Raw genomic sequence first — 17433 nt, 5'->3', positions numbered from 1 at the left:
TACAGATAGAGAATTACGATTACTTTGATTTTCTTTATCGTTCTTGTAAACCTACTAATCCTCTACAGTTGATGTTCTTAATCGAGCTCTTCTGAGGGTTTTGTTTTAATCATTCGACACGTTTGATTCATTCTTGACTTGTTCTTTATTTTCATGTTCATGCTGTTGAGTATTTATTTACCTGTTTGAGATCTAATCGATCTTTAAGATTAAGTTTTAATCTCATCAATTGGTATCAGAGCAGGAGGTTGTGTAATCGATACACATCTTTTCTGTGAAAAGGTTTTAATTAGGGTTTTTCCGTAATTACTGATATTTATTAAGTCGTCATCTCATTATTGACGTATCTTGATATTTATTGTTTTGCCCTAATCTGATTTATTACAAGTCTGATCTTTAAACAGGTTTTTCGATCATAATGGACGAGTCGCAATCAAACCCCATCAATATTTCCAACAACATCGGTTCAACCACGAAGATTCCAATCCTATATACCCATGATTATGAAGTCTGAGCGCATCACTTCGATGACTACGTTATAGGATCTGAGGATAATGGATACCTCATATGGGAAGCAATCATTAATGGACCTTTTTCTCATTCTGCAACGTCAAGGATTATTAAAACTCAAAAGGAGTATAATGATCTGCTGAAGGATGTCAAAGATATTGCACAAGATGAAAAGGATAAATTCCAGTGTAATATCAAGGCGTTAAGATTGATAAGATTCGCCCTTCAGTCCGACACCTTCAGGTTGGTCAGCTCATGCACGACGGCAAAGGAAGTTTGGGATAGACTTCGCGAACTGTACTCTACAGACGAGGATCTTGAACATTCTATCCAAACCTTGCTCTTATCTGAGTTTGGAGAATTCAGGCAAGGAGCCGAAGAAACTGTGACCCAGACGTTCGATCGCTTCAATCATCTTCTCAGCAGGATGATCAAACATGACATCGAAAGGAAGCTTATCGAGCAGAAGGTTACGTTCTTAAATGGTCTAAGGTCAGAATGGAGAGCAGTGGTGTCAACAGTTAAGGCCCATGAGCAGTTTAAATCATACTCTTTGGCGAAACTGGTGGGTATTCTCAAGTCCCAGGAGAAGATTGTGCTGCAGGAAAAGAATGTTGTTTCAAGCCTAGGTTCGCTGGCCCTTCTGTCAAAAAGTAAAGCTGTGATGGAGGATGAAGACCTCAACTTGGAGGAGTATGACCTCACGTCTGAGGATTATGCTATGATGGTGTCTAACCCCAAGAGGTTCATTAAGAAGAGATTCCCCAGCAACAAAAACCGAAACTGGTAGGGGAGTTATAGTTCAGAAAAGATTAATAATGAACCGAAGGTTGAAGAGCCCAAGAAGGAACCGAAAGCAGATGGTGATTCTGGAGTAAGCTGTTACTACTGTGGAGGGAAAAATCACTATGCTAAGGATTCTGTCCTCAAAAAGATAGCTGAAAAAGACGAGGAAAAGGATGAGGAAGCTGTGCTGCAGAAAAGGCTTGATGAAATGAGAAAGAAGAAATCTACCGCTAACCCTTCCATGAATGCTCTAATTGTGCAGGGTTCGGTTGCTGATGATGAGTTCGGTAGCGTGGAAGTTTGGTCAACCGACTCGGAAGACGATGAAGTGAGGAAGCCTTCTCATGGAAAGGCTTGTGTGGCAAAGGAGGAAAGCAGTGGAGGAAGGTGCTTCATGGTGTCCGATGTATCTCAGTTGAGGGGATACAACACTGATGGTGGAAGCAATGAACCGAAGGAACAGTAGGATATGTGCTTTACGGCCAAACCGCTCAACCAGCAGTTTAATGAGCTCGATGAACTGATCAAGAAGGTACAATCGGTTTTCGTTTCATTTAAAGTACCACAATCCTCATATGAGAAAGAACTAAAAAATGTTAATACAAGAATTTCTCATCTAGATAGTAGTTTAACTCAAACTCGAGTCACCAATTCTAACCTAACTGATCAATTAAGCAGGGTGTCTTCGAAGAGTGAGGAGCGGCGCATGTGGATCGAGTTGAAGGAGTCTGAATTAGTTAAAATTAAAGAAGAAAACATTTATTTATAAAGAGAAAATTTAAAGTTGTTAAAACAGCGGAATGTTTTTTGTTTAATTGCAAAACGTCTTTATTCTAATATTACTCAGCTTCACTTGGACTGTGATATAGGCCAAAAGATCAATCGCATGATTTTGCCCTTCCTTGAATTTAAGGAGGATGAAATCGATGCCGAAGCTTATAATTGTGAGAGTGTGATATCATCTGATGACGTTAATCCGACCTACATGTATGGACTGGACAAAATAGAATCTTTTATTAAATCCAAGGACCACAAGGACATGCTTAAAAACCTTTTGGATGAAAATGATAGACTTAAACAGAGAACCGAAACCATACAAAAATTTGACTCTTTAAACGCCAACTTGAGCTCAGAAAACAAAATTGATGTTGAAAATGCATCTGAGCTTAATGAGGACGACAACATGAGTGAAATCTCTGTAGAGGACACGGTTGACTGCTCAGAATTTGTAAAAAACGAACCTGAAAACCACAAGAATCTAATTTCTGAAAATTCAGTGGAGTTCGCTCGATTGTCCCAACAAAAGTCCCCAATCTTAGCAGAAAAAGCAGTTGTATATCAAAAGGTCAGGACCACTCCAAATCAAGTGTACAAGGTCACTGGAGTAACCGAACACCAGACCGCTGAACTCACAGCTATTGTAAACGAAGACAATGCTGATGGCTGCGATGAGTACTTTGTTGGGTTTTGAGCATTCTAACACTCCTAAGTGTACATGCAACCCTAAATACCTTGGATCTATGTTTTCTCTATTATACATGCAAATAAGAACTTCCAAGGTATTATCCTAATCTAGCATACAAAACAATGACTATAGCAAGATAGAATACATACCTCTTTGGTGTAGAATGTCTTCATGAAGCTTGAGTGCCTAGTGCCCCAAGTGTGACACCTCAAATGGAATCACAATCATCAAACACTTAGAATAGCTTGAGAGAATTCTACACTTCATGAAATCGGCTAGCCCTCTCTAGAATACTACTAGTCTCTAGTGGCCGATTTTTCCTCAATAATAAGATGCTTATATAGTTAGGGTTACACCATGTAAACCCTAATTGACATGGCCTTTCATTTCCATGATCCATGGGTACAAATACACCATGGAGCATCCATGGACCATCCTATGGGTTTTAGCCCAACTTGATTATCCATGGAGCATTAGCCCACTATACAAGTATGGATGATTTACACAATCAACCCATATATTTAATTAGTCTTCTTTTGATCACTTAATTAATCCTAGATTAATTCTTGATCAATACTAATTAAATAATCTTATCATTCTTATTATTAATATACTAGAACTTATAATATATTAATAACCATAAGTGTCTTATTTCTCTCATCCAAGTGCATGATGGTATGCAACCCAAATGGACCATGCCGGGTCGGGTCTAGTCTTACCAAATATAGTTATGGACTTAGACATTAATCCAACAGTCTCCCACTTGGATAAGTCTAAAACTACTATTGCGTATGACTTCAGGAACTAACTGGCAATCGTAGCTCTCAAAAGCTTCTGTCGAACTCTGACCTTGTAGATAAACTCTGACCTTTGTCAGTGACTTGTCCATTAGATAAGGGATCATATATTCCTCCATTCTAGATATCATATGGACTGAGACGTGGATTATAATCATTCTCTCTGTCCATTTGTTGTTTCCCGATTTCCGATTTATGACGACTGACTAATTGAACAAATCAAATCAGTCCTGGCCCGGCCAAGCACTTCCATTTGTCATCATCAAATCATCGAGGGGCCCACAGATATCGCTTTTATCCCGAAGGTAAAAGGAACGGATAAACTTCGACTCATATGGCTTGTTCTACTACTTGTTGAATCATACACAAAGGCACGTTTTATAGCACAGAGTTACTAAATGCGGTTTCGTGCAATCAATGTACTATCAACTCATAGTAACAACTCATATCTCTAGGTTTGAAGAATATAAGATATTATCGTCTCATGATCACTTGTGATAAAATCCATGAAGTGATTCCAATGAGCGCGGGTTGAATCCAATACTCAGAACTTATGAGCACTCATGATTGTTGTAGCCTTGTCCAACACCTTAGACCTCTACAACCCATCATGACAGTCTTAATTCATATCTACTTCCAACATATGACCGACTGTAGATGGTTTGAATAACTTAGTCATTCTAAAAGAATAACCCAGTTTATTCGGGAAGTGAAAACATGCAAAGTGAAACACAATAATAATTGAATCCAATATGGTCTCAGAACTTATGAATATAAATAAAACACCTTTTATTTATCACCATATGATTACACATTATTCATTGTATACTGTTTCAGCTATCAACTTTAATCTTGAATTTAAAACAATAGTTGTCCCATGCTCCAAGCATGTACACTATGTTTTTCTCAAACACTAGCCATGCCATACACCAAGTATGCATACTATGTTTGTCTATGATCTTTACTTTGTGAACTAGATCAATTGAACATTACTTCAATGATTCTCTTTTCACACTCCCAAATCCTTACTGCAAATGCAAGAATTCCAAATTCATACCATTTACTGAAATCTGTTAGATTCTAAACTTATATGCAATGATCCTCTTGTAATGATTATGTACAAAGTCATAAAGACTTGACAACAACCATTACAGAGTATTCCAAAGGAGATCAGCTCCTTGGAAACATCCTTCTTGCATTAAGTTTCCTTAATCTTACACAGATTGAAAATTCTAACTTTGAAACATTTCTAGATTCCATTTTGACTATCACTTCTGAAAAAGAGTTTCCTCCTTATAGATTATGTCAATATGGTCCTTCCAGAATTATCACTATACTTCCAACTGTCCTTGAGCAACCAATCTTTGGTAAACCTTAGATTGTCCTCGACAAATGTTTAATCCTTTTAGTCATATCCAGTTCTAAACCTTTTCCCTTCTTAATGCCCTAGGCATTTGGAAAATTTTAGAACGGATAAATATAGCACATGTAATCGATCCTATATCCGAAGCATATGGGACACGATTCATGATGTCTCACATAAAGACTAAACCAGTCTTTTGCTATAACATTTCCATTTCAATTTGCCAAGTTCTCATAATTCAGATTATGAAAAGGGATGCCGTAATCATAATCGAATTTTAGAACGCAAATAATGGACCCGTATACAGAATTTCCTTATGTTGAGCCATTCCAACATGAAATTCATATATATCCTTGACTAAATGATTAAAACCTCACGATCTAAGCTTATAGATTTGAGATGAAGTATAATTTCCTCTCCCTTAATTATAGCAAAACAACCTTTCCCAATTGAAACTTTTGTTTTCTATAATTAACATTGCTAACTTGCAATACTTATCATAATTATCATGCTCCCACTAACATGATGATTATTAGCATAACACTTATGCTCCCACTAGCTTTGACATGTACTCAGAAATCCCCTGGACTTCTAGAAATCAATACTTCATTGACTTTCTTACCAAAGTTCAGATTTCTGATACTAGATTGTTTTGATAAGACCTTATCAAAAACATACACCTTCCCTTAGATAGCACACTTGTGTGTCTAAACAATTATGAAGAGGTATGTCGTAATCATAATGGTTAGACCTTTTTGCCACTTCTCACAAAATCCATATTAGTGTGCCGGTTAACCACACGCGCTCCACTAACGACTTTGAGAATGCAAATATCACAATTGCTATCTAGATAAAATCTACTTAGTGAAAGTGTTTCCTCACCATCATTTTTCATGAATCGGAGAGAAACCTTATGACACTTAGATTTAATGGTGTATGAGTTCCTACCCATATGAATTTGTCAAAACCATAATCATAAGACAAAGATAATGACAACTCCAAAACCATATGGATTGATCTCAATCTTAACTTCTTGCCACTTGGCAGCTCAAGGGCCTGCCATTGCTTCCAAGTTGTTATGCAACACATTGAGAACTCTAAGAGCTCATATGCAAAGCCAACTTCAACTAGAATGGGCACAGTATATGTCAACACAATAGATTATAAACCTCAAATTGTGTGCTAGAGAAGAACTTTAGGTTTTATTCTTGATTAGTTCTTGAGACTTTCAAGACCTTTAAGACTCCCACTGTCCTCTTGACATATAAGACTCCCTTGTCAAACATCCAAGAGATAGTGCAGATTCTAATCAAGACAAACACTTCACACAATTGGCCTTAGTTGGTCTTTGTTTTATCCAAAACATCACAACTTACCAATTTCAAATGTACAAGAGTAGAAAACTTTTACTCTTACATTTGACAAGTGTTTTAAACCTTCTTTAAGACATGTCACTCAAATTACAATCTTAGAGTATGACTCTAAGACTTGTATAGGAACGAAGTGTGACTCATCTTCTTGATTTAACCACTTCAACAATTCAAGTTCCTCTTCTTAGTCATAAGAATGCACTAAGATTTTCCTTAGAGAACTAATTTTGATATGGTTTCTTAATCATTAAGATGATCACAAAACTGATACTAAAGTACTCTCCCATCTTTTCAGATTTGAGAAACTTTTATCCTTCTACCTAATTTGATTCTTCTTATTCGCTCTGCCTTACATTGGAACCTTTTTTCCAATGTCTCAGAGTTACACTTAAGCTTGTAAGTATAATCATATTTACTGAACTTAAGTAAATCATGATGAATAGTCTTATCAATCTTTTTGTGGTGGACTTGACCAGTGCACAAGAATGTGTACTCGATCCCTTAGTCCTTTACTTGACTCACACATCCATGTGAACAAGTAATTAGTCTTAATTTTCCAAAACTTGAAAGTTCTCATTCATCATGCTATACAACTTGCATGATTCCAAGTTCCAGTCCAATTGAAACTTGGGTGATGAGAATCTTTCCTTATTTGGTAAATTTAGACATTACCACAAATGAAAGAATCAATTTCATATTTCCACTCTTGCTGTTAATGGAATCTTATAAGCAACAATTTTCTTTCCAAATGCCATTGTAAGGATATTTTAAAATAAATAAAATCAAAAAAAAAATTCTTTTTATTTTAAACTTTGCGGAAAAACTTATCCTTACAATCCATATGAAAACTTGTTGTTATCTATTCCTAAGCAATATATCATAACTCCTAAGAAGTAGCTCAAGAATCCGATCTTCAAACTATGCGTTAGAAATCCATCTACGCGATCAGATTCAGCACATTCTTTCTTTAAGTTTCTTTGCTTTTCTTTGATTCTTAAAACATCACCATGTGACCCAGTCACATCATGTATCAAGAATCTCAGAATAGAAACTTAGCAGAGTTAGATAGTGGACTTTACCTGAAGTTGAGTCAAACTTATTGACTTTAACATTCTTAGGTAAATTTGGCAGCTTCGTAACCAATGCCCCTTCCTTTGGCAATATAAACATATGGACCCTTTGATAATGGTACACGGGACTATCACAGACTTAGCTTTCTCTTTACCACTTGGTCAACCGAGTTGACTATGGCCGATCCCTTTCCATTGGGAAGAGAATGCTTTACTGGATATCCAATGTCATCATTGTCAATGTCCATAAAGTTTTAGGAAGTTGATCGTAGCAAATAGATAAATCATTAAGGGTCTTTTCATAGTCTGTTTCATAGGTGTCCCAAAGGAACTCACTATGTGACTTAGAAAGTGATTGAACTACCAACTTTCTCGAGACTTTGATACCCAACTCTCCCGGCTTGTCAATATGTGACTACATCTCCAAGATGTGATCACACCTAGACCTTGCCTTGCCAATAGGGCTTGAGTGACCTTAAACTTTTCAAGAACTTGTGGGTTAGGGAGAATAATTGGAGAAGGTGAAAGAAGTATGATTTCCAAGGAACATCATCTTCATTTAGGAAAGCTTGTTTCAAGAGATTTGGGAAGATCATAGGTGTCTAAACCAGACATCTTTTGGGAGATATTCAATATAGTTGATTTAATGTCCTTAATATGACACCCAATATGAAATATTAAGGCTAGGACCCAACAAACTATTTTTATAACTTAGAAGAGGTATGCCGTAATCCAAGTTATAAAATATTTGAAGGTAGGTGAATGACGATTCACCAGTTTCCACCAAGAAAAACGAAATGTATTATTAGGTTTTAATTGGTTTTGAAACTCCTAGATCTTTGAGATTCATTGAACTTTTCAAAGGCATGTTTCAATCTCGAGTGTGCCCTTCAGATTTTGTGACTGGGATGCCGAGGATCACAAAAAAAGGTGTGAAGTAACCATGCAAATCACTTGGTACCCTTAATAAATTACCCCTCAATCGATGTGCCGGTTAACCACACACGCTCCATCGATACTATGATAAATATTAAGTCACCCTTTACCTACCTTGTTAACTCCAAGTTAGTGTGCCGGTTAACCACACACGCTCCACTAACGACTTTGACAAAGTGTAAAGTGTAATTTCATGGATTAGCACCTTATTCACAATTTCCTAAGTAACTAAGATTGGGTATTATTAAGAGTTTAGTTACTTAGTATTATCATTAATACTTTTAATGAAGGGAGAATTCTAGTCCTGTCAAACCCGTTCGGCTAACGACCCTCCACCAGTCAAGCAAGCGGTGGGTGAGAGTGGACACCCATTAAGTTGCCATTTTATAAGCAACAACCTTATACCCACCTTATAGACCGGCTTCGTGAATGAGGCGTACTAGCGGTAAGACTGACTTTACTCTTATACATATATATATATTATTAACTTATAATATTATAAAGTATAAGGGTTGAATTTTAACTTTTAAAATTCTAAGGGATAACTTGGAATTAAAGTATTCATAAGTGAAAACTTTACAAATTCCAAAACTTGAGGGCAAGTTTTGAAACTATTCAAAACTAATTAATTCCATAACTTATGTGTTTAAAGTAGTTTTAATCCAAAAACTCTTCAAGTTCCATAACTTGAGGACAAGTTATGGAAGACTTTAAACTAATAAAAGAAGTAACTTTTTCTTTATTTTATAACTTATGGATTTAATTATGGTTACATATTTTTCTTTAATGAAGTGACTCTTGAACTTCCATAACTTGAGGACAAGTTATGGAGTCATAAAAAAAATTATTCAATGACACAAGACTCTTCATTTTGTAACCATTGCCAACTCTTATGAATTTTATGAGTCTTTAATGTGACTCTTCATGTAACTTGAGGACAAGTTACACAAACACATTTTGTACTCAACTCTTAGATTAAAATGGATTGAAAAGAACTATTTCACTCAACATTTCTATTAATCTAAGCAACTCATAAGAACAAGATAATTCAAATCAAACTTTTTCATGTAATTAGTCTAAACCTTAAACTAATACAAAACATGAATCTATTGACAATTATCTTTGAAAATGGATTAGCATGAACATTACCACATCAAAAACAAGTTTATAAGTTCAAAAACAACTTAGGGTAATGTTCCTAGTCCATTTCTAGCCAAAAACGTCGAACATATGCTGTTTGGGGCTCCTACTCGGCGAGTGCATGAACCTACTCGGCGAGTAGGATGATTTTACTCATGGACTCGGCGAGTTCACTCAGTGGACTCGGCGAGTCCAGTGCCCAGAAAGCCAGAAAATCGAGTTTTTCAGCATTTTTCAGCAATTTGCATCAAGTATAAGAGAAAGCAAGCCTAGGCTCTGATACCACTGTTGGGTTTTGAGCATTCTAACACTCCTAAGTGTACATGCAACCCTAAATACCTTGGATCTATGTTTTCTCTATTATACATGCAAATAAGAACTTCCAAGGTATTATCCTAATCTAGCATACAAAACAATGACTATAGCAAGATAGAATACATACCTCTTTAGTGTAGAATGTCTTCATGAAGCTTGAGTGCCTAGTGCCCCAAGTGTGACACCTCAAATGGAATCACAATCATCAAACACTTAGAATAGCTTGAGAGAATTCTACACTTCATGAAATCGGCTAGCCCTCTCTAGAATACTACTAGTCTCTAGTGGCCGATTTTTCCTCAATAATAAGATGCTTATATAGTTAGGGTTACACCATGTAAACCCTAATTGACATGGCCTTTCATTTCCATGATCCATGGGTACAAATACACCATGGAGCATCCATGGACCATCCTATGGGTTTTAGCCCAACTTGATTATCCATGGAGCATTAGCCCACTATACAAGTATGGATGATTTACACAATCAACCCATATATTTAATTAGTCTTCTTTTGATCACTTAATTAATCCTAGATTAATTCTTGATCAATACTAATTAAATAATCTTATCATTCTTATTATTAATATACTAGAACTTATAATATATTAATAACCATAAGTGTCTTATTTCTCTCATCCAAGTGCATGATGGTATGCAACCCAAATGGATCATGCCGGGTCGGGTCAAGTCTTACCAAATATAGTTATGGACTTAGACATTAATCCAACATACTTCTGGTCAGCTCCAATAGATAATGCAAACGAAACGGTAGGCTTATCAGAAAGAACCTCATGGATGAGTAAAGGAAGATACATACCAGAACCTTTGAATAAGCCAGATAATTTCGATGAGCCAAGTACGAGTGGTACGAAAGACATTCCTCAAGAGAATGGAAGTTCGGCAAAAGAAGACATTCCCTCTAGTTCCTCAGTTCAAAGTGAAACTCCTTCAGTTCAAAGTGAACCAGCTAAGGAGAAACCGAAAATGAAAGCCAATATTCATCATCAACCAAAGCAGATGAGGAATAAGAAACGCGAAAGGAACCAGAGATACAGGAAGAATCTCTCTGAAAGGAAACAATTCTGGCAATCCCAGAATGCATATTTCTCTCATCAAGACAAGAATCTGAAGTTTGAGAACAATCCTGTCAAAAAGCGTGAGAGCCACAACAACCGAAAGACAAGGTTCGGTTCAGAAGAGAATACCAACCGAAAGCAAAGGTTCGTTTCTGAAGTCAAAAGAGATCAAAACTCTAAGGCTAGTCCCACCAATGATCAAAAGCAAAAGGGTCACCTAGAGTCTCCAGCTAAGAAGTCATCTCAATCTAAGCCCACTCCTTCTCATTCATCTAATTCTTCTAATTCTTCCAATTCATCTCCATCTTGCTCTAAAGCTCATTCTGTTCGTTCTCAAAAATCTCATTCGTCAGCTGAACAAAAAGGCAAACAGAAGGTTAATGCATCCAAACCAGAATCTAAACCGAACGCACCTAATCCTAATAAAATCAAAGTCTTTACCATTAAAAAGAAAGATGAAACAACACTTATAAAACGAACGTATCTTGTTGACATCTCTCTTACTATTCCTGTTCCTGTGAAAGGCTCACGTGGACCCAAGAAACTTTGGGTTCCTAAATCTGCTTAATTTTTGCAGGTTATAAGTGACGAGCAGTTCGACGAACAATGGTACATAGATAGTGGCTGCTCGCGTCACATGACAGGGAGGAAAGAGGAGCTCAGGGAATACAGGTCTCTTTCAAATGGTGGCAACGTCAAGTTTGGAAACAATTCTTTCGGCACCATAAAGGGATACGGAATGATAAAAAATGGTGACTTTACTATAAGGAAGGTGGCATATGTGGAAGGACTACAACACAACCTCATCAGTGTATCTCAGCTTGTTGGAGGTACAGGTCTCAAAGTCTCATTCGACGATGAAGGTTTTGAAATTATTGAGAAAAAGACGAAGAAAGTCATTCTCAAATCGGAGCGTAAGGGTGAAATGTTTCCTCTAAACCTTAAACCCATCAAAGGAAACCCAGCTATATGCCTGTTATCAAAAGCACAATCTGACGAAGGCTGGTTGTGGCACCGAAGACTCTCTCATCTAAAGTTTAAAGATATCAACAAACTTGTCACTGGAGGTCATGTTCGGGGCCTTCCATTGCTCAAGTTCGACAGAGATCATTTGTGTGTTGCATGCGAAATGGGGAAGTAGAGTCGTCAAAGTCATCCATCTGTAATTAACACAAAAGTTGTTGAATCTCTCGAATTACTTCATATTGATTTGTGTGGTCCATCATCTATCGAAAGCATCGGTGGTAGCAAGTATATTCTTGTTATTGTTGATGACTTTTCACGATTTACATGGGTGTTCTTTCTAAAGCTCAAATCTGAAGCGACTCATAAGCTGAAAGTGTTCATCAAGCAGATTGAAGTACAGCTCAAGAAGGTCGTTCGCAACATCAGGAGCGACAATGGTCTGGAATTCAAGAACAGGGAATTTGAAGAATTTCTAGCAGAAAAGGGAATAAGTCACAACTTCTCAGCTCCCTACACACCTCAACAGAATGGAATTGTCGAAAGACGAAACCGGTCTTTGTGTGAAGCTGCCCGAACTATGCTAAGTTTCGCTTCGTTACCTCTTTATTTTTGGGCTGATGCTATTTCTGCTGCTTGTTTTACACAGAACAGGTCCTATCTCAACAAACGATTCACGCTCACACCATACGAGATTCTCAACAACAGAAAGCCCAATGTGAAATTTTTCCATGTGTTCGGCTCACGGTGTTTCATCTTTAACTCTAAAGAACACCGCAACAAGTTCGATGTCAAAGCCGACGAGGGAATCTTTCTGGGCTACTCTCTCACTTCCAAAGCATACAGAGTCCTAAACAAGCGTTCGAGAAAAATCGAAGAGACCTACTACATGACTTTTGACGATAGCTATGTCAAAAAGCTACAGGCCAAAGAAGACACAGCTGGGGAAATCTTTCCTCAAACTGGCCAAGTCACAGTCTCGATCGCTAATCTATATGAAAAGTTTCTGGAGCTATTTGACGAACCAGAGAAAGCTACTCTCTCAGAAGCAGGTGCAGCAGACAACAAGGTAGACCACATGAAGCAAATTGTCGAAGAAGCTGCCAAGAGAATGAATGAAGGAGGATCGAATTCTGAGGAACCTCCATCCAACGATGCTTCAGTCGAGGGGGAGCCAAGCTCACATGTTGAGGGGGAGCGAAGCTCTACACCTGCTACCGAAAGTCCAACTCCAACCAAAAGTGTTTCTCCAAACGAAGGTGCATCAACGCCTGAAAGTCCAGCACCACATGAAACCTCTAAACCTCAAGTTTCTCATAGCTCATCAATCGAGGGGGAGCATGGTGATATGTCACTTCACAACGAGAGCCAATCCGAGCCAGAAGAAATGATCAATGCTGAACTAGACCCAACCTTTGATCCAAACTATCCTCCACTGACCAAATGGACAAGAGATCATCCTATCTCACAAGTAGTTGGTGATGTCTCTGAAAAGGTTCTGACCCGATCACAACTGAAGGCAAAACAGACATCCTTATTTTCAAAGGTTGAGTTTTGTATGTTTAACTCATTCGTATCAAAAGTTGAACCGAAGAGAGTTAACACTGCTCTCGATCACTCCGATTGGGTTCAAGCAATGCAAGACGAACTGAACGAATTTGAAAGGAACAAAGTCTGGCGCCTCATTCCAACTCCTCCAGATGCCTCAGTTGTTGGTCTCAAATGGGTCTTTAGGAATAAAATGGACAAGGAAGGGAATGTTATAAGGAACAAAGCTCGTCTGTTAGTAAAGGGATATTGTCAGGAGGAAGGAATTGACTATGAAGAGACTTTCGCTCCCGTAGCTAGGCTGGAATCTGTTAGAATATTCCTTGCTTACGCTGCCCACAAAAACTTTGAAGTTTTCCAAATGGACGTCAAGTGTGCATTTCTTAATGGAGAACTCGAAGAAACCGTGTATGTGGAGCAACCTCCTGGGTTCGTGAATGAAAAATATCCAAATCATTGCTACATTCTGGATAAAGCTATGTATGGCCTCAAACAAGCTCCGAGAGCCTGGTATGAAACGCTAACTAAATTCTTAAAGATGTCTAAATTCAAGCAAGGTTCGGTTGACCCAACCTTCTTTCGCAAAAAGGAAGGTAACCACCTAATGATAGTTCAAATTTATGTCGATGACATCATCTTTGGCTCTACGAATCCCAGCCTAACAGCTGAATTCAGAAAGCTGATGGAGACTAAATTTGAAATGAGCTCAATGGGTCCTATTAACTTTTTCCTTGGTTTAAATATTAGACAGGGACCCGAAGGCATCTTTATCAATCAGGAAGCTTACACGAAGACTCTCCTAGCAAAGTTTGGTATGATGGGAGACTCCAAAGTCAAAGTCCAAATGGCATTCGGCACCAAGCTAACTCCATCTCTAGACAAACCGGCTGTTGATATCACGCTCTATCGTCAAATGATAGGCTCACTAATGTATCTTACTGCTAGCAGGCCTGACATCATGTTTTCTGTATGTTATTGTGCTCGATTTTAGGCAAACCCACGCGAACCTCACATGCTTGCAGTGAAGAACATTTTACGCTATCTCAAGCGAACCACCTCCTTAAGTCTATGGTATCCTTCCAATTCAGGCTTCTTCGTTCAAGCCTATTCAGATGCTGACCTTGGAGGATGTGGACTCGACAGAAAAAGCACCACTGGTGGCTGTCAATTCCTTGACGGGAAGTTGGTTAGCTGGCAATCCAAGAAACAAACGTGTGTGTCGTTATCTACTGCCGAAGCGGAATACATAGTCGCTGCATCCTGCACCTCTCAAGTGATTTGGATCCAAAGTCAACTTCGAGACTATGGACTCAATATGAAGAAGATCCCACTATATTGTGACTCTGAAAGTGCAATTAGGATCTGTCATAACCTAGTGCAACACTCTAAAACCAAACACATAGCACTGAGGTATCACTTCATCAAAGATCACGTGGAAGATGGAAACGTCGAAGTATACTTTGTTCGAACCACTGATCAACTGGCTGACGTCTTTACCAAAGCTCTTCCTAAAGCATCATTCAACAGAATACTGCAAGGGCTAGGTATGATGGAATCAGAGTCAGTACCTCACACTACCTCTCAACCTCAATCGTAAGAAGCGAAATTGACCGAACGTTCAGGTTCGGTTAAATCATCTGACTCGCTCATCACCAAAGGTAGTTTTCTTGGTTGTATATTTCTTGTACAAAGTTGTTTATCTTATTGTTAAAAGTATTTTCTGATTGCATGTCTAAATACCCTGGTTTTCTAAAATTTTCCAAAACCGAAACCTACCGAAGGTTCGGGTTCGGTTTCTAAAAATTTTCCAAAACCGAAACCTACCGAAGGTTCGGGTTCGGTTTCTCAAAATTTTCCAAAACCGAAACCTACCGAAGGTTTGGGTTCGGTTTTTCAAAATTTTCTTGAACCGAAACCAACCGAACGCTCGGGTTCGGTTTTTCAAAATTTTCTTGAACCGAAACCAACCGAACGCTCGGGTTCGGTTTTTCAAAATTTTCTTGAACCGAAACCAACCGAACGCTCGGGTTCGGTTTTTCAAAATTTTCTTGAACCAAACCAACCGAACGCTCAGGTTCGGTTTTTCAAAATTTTCTTGAACCGAAACCAATCGAACGCTCGGGTTCGGTTTTTCAAAATTTTCTTGAACCGAAACCAACCGAACGCCCGGGTTCGGTTTTTCAAAATTTTCTTGATCCGAAACCAACCGAATGCTCGGGTTCGGTTTTTCAAATTTTTCCCAACCGAAACCAACCGAACGTTCGGGTTCGGTTTTTCAAAGTTTTCCAAAGTTTTTTTACTCTTTCCAAGTCTTATTTTCTTTGCTTATTTTTTCTCTTTTAATTTTTTTTTATTTATTTTTTTATCTATTTCAAAAACTCCAAAAATACTTTTTTTAATTTTGTTTGTGTTCGTTCGTTTATGGGCATATAATTGTTGGATTACTTAAGTGTCCCTAGAAGCATGCTGCTGTATGTGTCCCAAGCCTCATAAGATTTTGAATAATAGCCTTCATAACCTGGTATAAACAAACCTTGTCTTCCCAATAAGGCTACTACATTTATTCTAATCGAGAGCTACCTCACTCTCTTCTCACATGAGTTAAGAGTTTTCTGCTTGGTTCTTATTTTCGCAGCAGAGGTACTTTATTTTCTTACACCATCTCCATTACATTTCTCCATTCCATTCGTTTCATCAACGTAACCCTTGAGACTCTCAGAAATTACCACTGAGGTTTATGGTTACACAACATCTGAGTTTATGATCTTAGTTTCGTGTCACTACGAGCTGAGTGAAACCCCAAATTCAACACCTAATCTGAATTGACGGTGAACAATTAATTTGCTCAAGTTTTCACCAAAGAATTGACGAATGTACCTTCATGAAATCTCAAATTTTATTTTGTGTGATTCCTATGAAATTGTTAAATCCATAACATTTCTTCCCTTGGGATCCAGTTTTTAATTTTTTTTCTTCAAGATTTTATATTTACCAAGCCAATTTAACATTAATTTCTACCTACTTGTTCAACAGACTACACCGGTCTCACAAGTACTTTGATCACTTTCTTTCTTATTTCAAGATTAGAATTGTTGCATCAAAGCGAAAGCCACCCTTACTTAGCCTAATTAAAAGAAGCCTTTCAACATTTATTAATAAGTGTTTGATTGTAATTCAACGGGAATCCACATTAACACTTTAAGGTCTCTCTTGATCTTGAAGGAAGAGATTCGTGCCCGGGATCATTTGTTTTGTGTCATTATTGACATCACAGTTATTCCTAAAAAGAGTTGCTTTATTTCTTTTCTTTTTACACTCTTCGCACGAAAATCTTTGATTTTCCAAAATTCCGTTACTAATTATTACAGGCTGTATTATTGGTTTGGTGGTTAATTATTAAGATGTGGTCAACAATCATCCACGTGGGCAATTTATTCAAAAGATGCCATTTACAAGATAAGACAAAAGGTTGCTGACTCAGGCGGGAAATAAACGGATTGAAATTTAACCGGTGGTTAAAAACAGGGGCGCGTGTGAATTTGAAACGCCCATTCTTTTACTGACATCATGGACGCGTGTGCGAATTTCAGGCGACACCCATCTGGCACTTAATGGCGCGTGAGGATTTGAAATGGTTTGCTCTGAAACGGCGCTTGTTGGGCGGCGTGATCCTAGGAATCTGACACTCTCTCTCCTACGTGATCATCGCATGCCTTAACTGTCACGCATCTGTCATTCCGGAAACCTTTTCGTATTTCCATAGAAGATTTGAAACGATTTTTCTCTCTCCTTTCACCCACTATAAAAGGCAGTCTTCACTACCATTTACCTCTTTACTGCTTCAGAATTTACAAGAGAGCAAAAACACGAAAAAGCTTTACTGTTCATCTTCTTCTTCCTACCTTCAACAATGGCAGAATCATCTTCCGTCCATGCTACCTCACACATTCTTCCGATTCGTCCTCAACAGTGCTTGGTGATTGACCTAACACCTCAGGCGTATGATTCTTACATGTTTCCGATCATCGAGTGCCTGAAGTACTCGCAAATCGCTCCTGCACTATCTCGGGTTGAGTCTGTGCCCATGGTGA

This window comes from Lactuca sativa, chromosome 3, assembly GCF_002870075.4.
Source record: "Lactuca sativa cultivar Salinas chromosome 3, Lsat_Salinas_v11, whole genome shotgun sequence".
Lineage (NCBI taxonomy): Eukaryota > Viridiplantae > Streptophyta > Magnoliopsida > Asterales > Asteraceae > Lactuca > Lactuca sativa.
This window is presented reverse-complemented; position numbering follows the sequence as displayed.